Here is an 8,736-nt window from a genome sequence, read left to right on the forward strand (position 1 = left end):
AGGATTGGTCTGTTTTGAACAAAATGCCTCAAATTATGCACTCAGCTTGCGATTTCCGTGAAATTTTACACGCTAGGCTGAGGAAGAAATGCCACCCCTTTCACATTGGCCTGTTATAGCGCCACCAGCAGGTCTAATTTCGCAAAACACATTTTTGGAACAAAATGCCTCAAATCATGAATGCAGTGTCCCATTGCCGTTGAAAGGCCTAAGAAGAAACGGGCACCCTTTTCACAATGGCCTATTATAGCGCCACCAGGAGGCCACAATAACGTACCTGACCTGGCGGAGACCTGTGCTCCGAGGAGCACTTTTTCTAGTTGCCTCTGAGATGTAGTGGAGTAGAAGTAAACGTATCGGAGAGTGTATAAATACTGATGAAAGTAAAAAAATACCTCAAAATTGTACTTAAGTACAGAACTTGAGTTCTTAGTGACTTTACACCACTGCATAGGCTACTCTCTCTCTTTCAATCCATGTCTGGTCTGTCTGTCTGTCTGTCTGTCTGTCTGTCTGTCTGTCTGTCTGTCTGTCTCTAACATCCAGCTCTAGCCTGGTGGGAGTGGCAGGTCTCTGATGAGTACAAAGTGAGTGGTATTTAGTGGAAGGCTGCAGTGAGCAGAAGAAGAAGACATCATGGTGAAGACAACACACAACGCCCACAGGGCCATGGACAGGGAACTAAGCAACAGCCTCATGCAGCCGCCTCTCTAATGGGAGCAAATGAGGTCGTCCAGATAATATATACTGTATAGTGCCATCACTGTGTTGCAGCTACGCATGGTATACAGGGTTGCCATGTCTGCTTATTATAAGCGACATGGGCTTGTTTTTTTGTAAAGTCGCTTGTAAATATTGTTGGTAGTTAGTTTTTTTTTGTGGCTTTCTTCTAAAGTGTAGCTGTTGCTTATTGTGGGCGTGAATGTCTAATGATGTTTAACCCATTAAGACCTGAGGCGATTCTTAAAAATGTTTTCTAAATCCTAACAGTTTTTTGAAAAAAATCAAAAACAAAAGTTTCACGATTTTTCAAAAATAGCAGATCTACAAGCTCGTAGCGCGGCACTCGGTGCCGCGCTATGAGCTTGTATATCTGCTATTTTTGAATAGCCAAAGAAATCTAAAGCGACACAGATGCGTTCCAGGTATTAATGGGTTAAACACGGTTAGGGTTAGGCATGTTGTTCTCAAACATTTTCATGCCAAGGACCCCCAAATTAATATGTATTTGTCTGCAGACCTGACCTCCCTTCTGAAAATATTTAATGCCAGGGAAAATAGCAGATCTACAAGCCCACAACGCGTCACATCTCGACACGTTGTGAGCTTGTAGATAGGCTAAATAGGTTTAAAGGGCTCATGTAGCCTATAGCCGCTTCATTTTGGGCTTGTAGACCGGGTTGCTTGCTCCTCTCGCAAAACCTGGCAACACTGACGGTATAGGCATAGGAGGAGGAGAGCAGAGAGAGGATAGGTCTGACAGCTCCTGGGAGATGTTTTGATTGATAGCGATGCCCCGGGGAGTGTCTCAATATGAACTCGGTTAACTCGTAGCCACGTGGAACATTCATCATCGGGTGCTCCGTCTCCGCGGGGCCTGTGTGCCACGCCGGAGAGCCAGGCGCCTGGAGAACATCCCAGGAGGATCATCGGACTGAAACTACCTATTTGTCGCTGTTTTTCGGGGGCCTTGTGTCAACTATCCCCACCATAACTCCCCCCCCCCCCCCCCCCCCCTAGCCTGGCATGGCCTCTAGACTAATATCAATGTGTAGATATTAGTCTGGAATCTCTATGTGGAGCCTGCATCTCCGAGGGTCAAAAAAAAAAAAGCCTCTGGTGATAAATCCGCCCCTTATTTGCATACTGGGCCCTGATTGGTGCCTCACATCTTCGGAGCGAGAGAAATCCAATCTCAACTGAGAGAGGCCAGACCTATTCTGACGAGGGCAATTTAAAAAAAAATATTGACTGAGAAAATAGCCGCATAGATCGGCTATTTTAAAATGGCCGAAATGTGGGCTGAAGTGGGCAATATATGTTTTGTAATAATAATCCAAATCTACAAAGTAACTACTGTAGTTGTAGAAAAGAGTCAGCTAGTCAGCAACAGCAACCCTCCCCCTGGCCTGCTCCCATGGATTGGCTCCACCCACCTCACCTGCTCTCACTCACTCTCAATCCCTAATCACACCTGTCCTCACTCACTCCTCATTAGAGGCCTGCTATAAGTACTGCTTGAGTGCCTGTCCCTCTAGTCATTGTTTGTCAGCAGCAGCAGCAGCAACAACTCCTCTGCCCTGGAGTCTCAGCAGGCCTTGGTTATGCGTCATTGAAGTGAGTTCTGTTGACAATTCATGATCCTTATGTTGCATTATATTGCTTTGTGATCAATGTAATTAATGTTAGTTCACCTGCTTGCCTTGAACACTTAAGAGAGGATTGTGTGTAATGTGTAGTGCACATAATGTACTTAGCAGTAATCTAGGAAATGCAGTGAGTTAATTTAGATAATATTATGTTTAATACTCTGGTGTATTAGTGGTAGGCCTACCCACTCCTCCTTAGAGTGCTACTCATTATTGTCCTAATTGTTGTTCATTAATGTGTTGAGTTGTATGTATAATAATTATGTATTTCTGTCTTCATAGTAAAAACCATAACCGTGAAGCCTCATCACCTCCTTGCCCAATAACAATATGCTCATGTGTGCAACGGAAATAAATGGCTTAAACGGAACTCAGTTGTCAAACATTCTTGCCGATGTTCCATGGCGATGTTCAAATACCCTTTGAACCAGAACTCTATCTTATATGGTCCTTCGAGAACCGGAAGTGAACTTTGCCATGGCTGAAGAGGAGCCAACCGAAGCAGCTCACCACCCTCGACGTCAACACCACCCACCTCCGCACCTAGAGGGCTTCGAAGTTGGCTTTGTGAACCGAGCTACCAGCATAGAACACACACATGAGCATGAAGGAGATGATGAGGAGGAAGAGGATTCTGAGCACTCTGAAGAGGGAGTTGAACACCCTGACGATGGCCAACCCTTCACAAGTCCAAGCAGAGCCCAGTCACCTATCACAGCTGCTGCCAGAGCATCAGAAGGCGATCCACAGCCCAGCCAAGCTGACATCATTAGATACCTCCTTGAGACTGTGAAGCAGCAAGGAGAAATTTTGCAGCAACTCATGGAGCGACAGGCAGCTTCCAGACCAGAAAGCAGCCCCCCCTTGACCAATCACCCAAATGCATTGCACCCTTGCCCACCAGGCCAGATTGCAACCAGGTCACCTCCCCCCCTTCATACAGCCCATAACCAACTGGTCCCCTTACACCATCCAGCCTCTGGCCAGCTCAGGTCTTATTCCTCAGTTTCACCTTCCTCCATGCCTACGCATCTCCCAGTTCTTCACCATCAGCCAGTTTCATCCAGTCATTCACCTTCCCATCCTCCAATCCAACCTCATCCTCCAGCCCCTCAGCAGCCTGCAGCACATCCTGCTGTCCGATCCAGGCAGTACAGGCCAGTTGAAGCCCCTAAATTCCCTAACTTCACTAGAGAAGATGAGGTAGAATACAGGATGTTGAGAATGGCCCTAAACAACCTACTAGATCCAGATGAAACCGAAGAATTCAAGTTCCACATTCTTCTTGACCATCTTAAGGTGGACCAGGCCAGACGTCTGGCTTTAGCCTATTCTTATGCCCAGCAGCCATTCACCGAAGCCTTGAGAGCCCTTGATGACCGTTATGGCCAGCCACGCCAGTTGGCTCTCAAGGAACTGAAAACCATAATGGCTCTCCCCCCTGTACGTCCTGGAGATGGTCATGCTCTTGACGCCTTTGCCTTACGTGTCCAAGCCCTGGTTGGGCTGTTAAGAACTATGGCCGACCAGGGTCATGCTGAACTTTTCTGTGGCTCCCATGTAGATCGGCTACTGGAGAAACTCCCACACGAACAGATTAGCCGCTTCAAGCGTCACATGCACAGACTCAAGGTAGATGCCTCCTACAACCTTACCCATCTCTCTGAGTGGCTGCAAATGGAGTCCCGTTGCCAACCTAGAAGTAACTGCCCAGGCCTGAACCCCCCTCAATCACACAGACCACAAGCACCTAGCCATTCCACGACCATATTATATGGAGCTGCCAACATTGGTGAGCATTTCAAACCTCGAATCTCCCCTGTGTTCCCCTGTGCCTATTGTGGATCTACAACTCATCACATCAGCCAGTGTGCCGATTTCAGAGCCCTGAACAAGCAGCAAGTCATAGACTGGATCAAGAAAAACCGGAGGTGTTGGCGCTGTGCCAGACCACATCTTGCCGCTAAGTGCACCCTAAAGAGAGATTGTAATACATGCAAGAGGAGACACCTACAGGTCCTTTGTGAGATCAATAATACATCAGATACCAGTTCTAACCTTGTCAATTCCTCTGCCCAGACCTTCTACCTTGATCGTCCAACTCGCACAGGTCATGTTCTCTTGAAACTAGTTAAGGTCATCCTACGAAATGGCAGTCGTACCCTGGAGACCTTCGCACTGCTAGATGACGGGTCAGAGCGAACCATTCTTCTGCAGTCCGCAGCTCAAAGACTCCAGCTTGATGGAGAACCAGAGGGCTTGGCCCTCAGAACTGTGAGGCAAGGAGTGGAGAGGCTGCAGGGGGCTCGTGTCTCGTTTCAGGTGGGCTCGGCCTCCGGATCCGAATTTCAAATCAATCATGCCTTCACTGCAGATCGACTTGCTCTGTCTGAGCACACACATCCTGTCCTTTCCCTTCAAAGACAATATAAATACCTACGTCGACTGCCACTGTCACCAATGCATAAGGTCACCCCACTACTTCTAATTGGCTCAGATAATATTCACCTGATCTCCCCTATTGCCCCAGTTCGATTTGGTCCATCAGGAGCACCGGCTGCAGTCAAGACTCTCCTTGGTTGGACACTGCAAGGCCCAACAAGGTACATCGAACCTCACCCATCGGGTGCCAAGTGCTTCCACATATCCAATGCCTCTACATCTATTGGTGTAGTTCCCCATCGAAATGAGATCCAGCAGCCAAACCAAGTTCTCGATGCATCAGTCCAGCTGTTACCTTCTCCAGATGTAGTAACCTCTACTGCCGCTGATTATCATCAGTCCGAAATAGAGATCCGGAGACGGGCACAGGTGGACAGCAAGGGAGAGAACCTCACCCATCTCAAGGCTCAGAGACCCCTACCATCGACCACTCATTTACTCACCCGTACCCCAGGAGATGTCCCCAGTATTGCGCACCCTGACCCAGTGAGCCTCATGGGGCGGCGGAACCCCTCTCCCTGCCTGAAATCCCCAAGGACCCCCAAATCACACTTCCTAGTGACTCTTAGGAGTTGCAAATCCTTACAGTATTTGGGGGCGGCTGTAGAAAAGAGTCAGCTAGTCAGCAACAGCAACCCTCCCCCTGGCCTGCTCCCATGGATTGGCTCCACCCACCTCACCTGCTCTCACTCACTCTCAATCCCTAATCACACCTGTCCTCACTCACTCCTCATTAGAGGCCTGCTATAAGTACTGCTTGAGTGCCTGTCCCTCTAGTCATTGTTTGTCAGCAGCAGCAGCAGCAACAACTCCTCTGCCCTGGAGTCTCAGCAGGCCTTGGTTATGCGTCATTGAAGTGAGTTCTGTTGACAATTCATGATCCTTATGTTGCATTATATTGCTTTGTGATCAATGTAATTAATGTTAGTTCACCTGCTTGCCTTGAACACTTAAGAGAGGATTGTGTGTAATGTGTAGTGCACATAATGTACTTAGCAGTAATCTAGGAAATGCAGTGAGTTAATTTAGATAATATTATGTTTAATACTCTGGTGTATTAGTGGTAGGCCTACCCACTCCTCCTTAGAGTGCTACTCATTATTGTCCTAATTGTTGTTCATTAATGTGTTGAGTTGTATGTATAATAATTATGTATTTCTGTCTTCATAGTAAAAACCATAACCGTGAAGCCTCATCACCTCCTTGCCCAATAACAATATGCTCATGTGTGCAACGGAAATAAATGGCTTAAACGGAACTCAGTTGTCAAACATTCTTGCCGATGTTCCATGGCGATGTTCAAATACCCTTTGAACCAGAACTCTATCTTATAGTAGTACCTCAACTTTTCAAATATTTGTAGTGGAGTAAAAGTACAATATTTGCCTCTGAGATGTAGTGGAGTAGAAGTAAAAGGTACAAGTACTGAAAATTGGAAATTAACAGTAAAGTTAAAGTATACTTATATAAGTACAGTACTTGAGAAAATGTACTGTACGGCCTACTCACTTTACACCACTGTTCAAGAGGCAGAGCGTCAAAGACGCCGTTACTCTGACACTGCTGCACGCAGTGCCTTTCAAGCACCTGTACACTTGGAGGTAAAACATCTCCATGCTGGAGGGAGAAATGTGTGTTTTCTACACATATAACTCACAGACAAGAGGCCAGGATTGCCCCTTAAAACCACATACTCTTTAATCCAACATGTAAGGACCTGGCTGGCTGGCACATCAACTACCCCGCAGCCATTTCCATTAGTGTGCCATTTAAATGACACGTCGATACGACTCTTCGCAGAACACCTGTATACCACGATGACAGCACTAACAGATAACATCACTGTGAACGGAACCCAATTATAAATGACAACATTATTTGTCCCAACTATAACCGGTGCCGCTAAGAACTCTGGGAAATGGGCAGTCGTACCGCTTCAACACAACGGCAGGAGTGGGTGTTAAGCCATATACACCGGGGACGCATCTGTGGCATTTTTTTAAATTTCTTTGGCTATTCAAAAATAGCAGATCTACAAGCTCGTAGCGCACTCACATCTTTGCTTCAGGGGGATTCGAAAAAAATGTCTTCTAAATCCTAACAGTTTTTTTGGAAAAACGTATGTTTCTATATCAGTAATTCTCAAGGACCCCCGAAAATGTATTTGGCCGCGGACCCCCATCTTAAATCTTTTTGTTCCAGGGACCCCCCCATAAAGCAAAGATTTGAGTCAAAAATGTTCGCTTTAAAATATATATATATTCAAAGATTTGTCAAAATGTTCACGATTTTTTTTCCCTCCAAAAATAGCAGATCTACAAGCTCATAGCGCGGCACTTCTATGAGCTTGTATATCTGCTATTTTTGAATAGCCAAAGGAATCTTAAAATGACACAGATGTGTTCCCGTATTGAATGGGTTAAAATATATATTTTCCCCCTGAGTAACAAAGAGAGCTTTGTGACTGGGAGGTCAATAGATATATTCTCGCTGCAAAAAATGATGGACAGGAAGGCAGCCAAGATAAACTAATAGACTGCCTGCCCAAAGTAAGACGCTGCAGCACTCATTATTAACTCTGAACATTTACTTTCAACAAGCACATTTTCTCCTCAGAGTCTTGGCCAGCTGGTTCCAAAACCTGGATGTTTTGCATGTTTGTATCCATAATTTTTACTGTTCACAAAATGTTAATATAAAATGTGTATCCACAAGTACAACATATTTTACAGGTTCAAGTACAATCACAAACCGTAAGTTACAAACACAAGTACTTTTTTTTTGCAACTAAAAAATTGCAAAGTACAAACAAACGATACGTTACAAGACACAAGCGCGAACTAAGATTGGCATTAATTTAAAGGGATAGTTCACCCAAAAAGAAATCTATGGATTAGTCACCCCATGGAGATATTTTTGTCGCATTCCTAAGCCAATAATTTCATGACCAGCGGACCGGAAGGCCGCTGTCGGTCATCAAATTATTGGTTTAGGAATGAGACAAAAACTAAACAAATATCCATGAATTCAAGTCTCCATGGGGTGACTTAATCCATAGAAAGTCATTTTGTGGTGAACTATCCCTTTAAGCCCATACGATCCTTCACAGCGTGATGGTATCGGTATTGGTTTTCAAAGCCGTCGGTGTAGGTTTGTTTCTCTCCGCCACCCATGCCCATTCATTGAATGAAGGGAATACAACTGCCCCTGATGTAACAGTAGGTAGACATCTTTGATCATCTGGCTACGTGAGGCTATACTTATATTTTATATCGTCTGCGTCGGCCGTCGGGGCAAAAACCTCTTATCTCAATATTCTAACTTTCTGTGTTTCTTCGTAATTGATCATCCTCCAGTGTCACGCAAAAGCATCAAAAGTATCAGATCCACAAGCGACGTGTTTAAAGCTTGTAGATATGCTACTTTTGCAATAAAATTAAATCTTGAAAAATAACAGTTTTGGACACATATGCACAGTGGTGGAAAAAGTACTCAAATTCTTTACTTAAATAAAAGTACTAATACTGCAATATAAAAATACTCTGTTACAAGTAAAAGTCCAGAATTAAAAATTGACTTGAATAAAAGTACAAAAGTATTGGCATCAAAATGTACTTAAAGTACCAAAAGTAAAAGTACTAAATATTTGAAAATAGCAGATCTACAAGCTCACAGCGCGTCGCGATGCGACGCGTTGTGAGCTTGTAGTTCTGCTATTTTCAAATAGCCTATGTATAAAATAGGGCTAAAGTGGTTAATGTATGTTTTATAATATAATAATTTATATCTGAAAAGTAACTAGTAACTAAAAGTTTCAAATACATGTAGTGGAGTAAAAGTATAATATTTTTCTCTGAGATGTAGTGGAGTACAAGTAAAAGTATTGGAAATTGGAAATACTCAAGTAAAGTACAAATACCTCAAA

The sequence above is a fragment of the Gymnoscopelus braueri genome, assembly GCF_963280865.1.
Source record: "Gymnoscopelus braueri genome assembly, chromosome: 10".
Classification (NCBI taxonomy): domain Eukaryota; kingdom Metazoa; phylum Chordata; class Actinopteri; order Myctophiformes; family Myctophidae; genus Gymnoscopelus; species Gymnoscopelus braueri.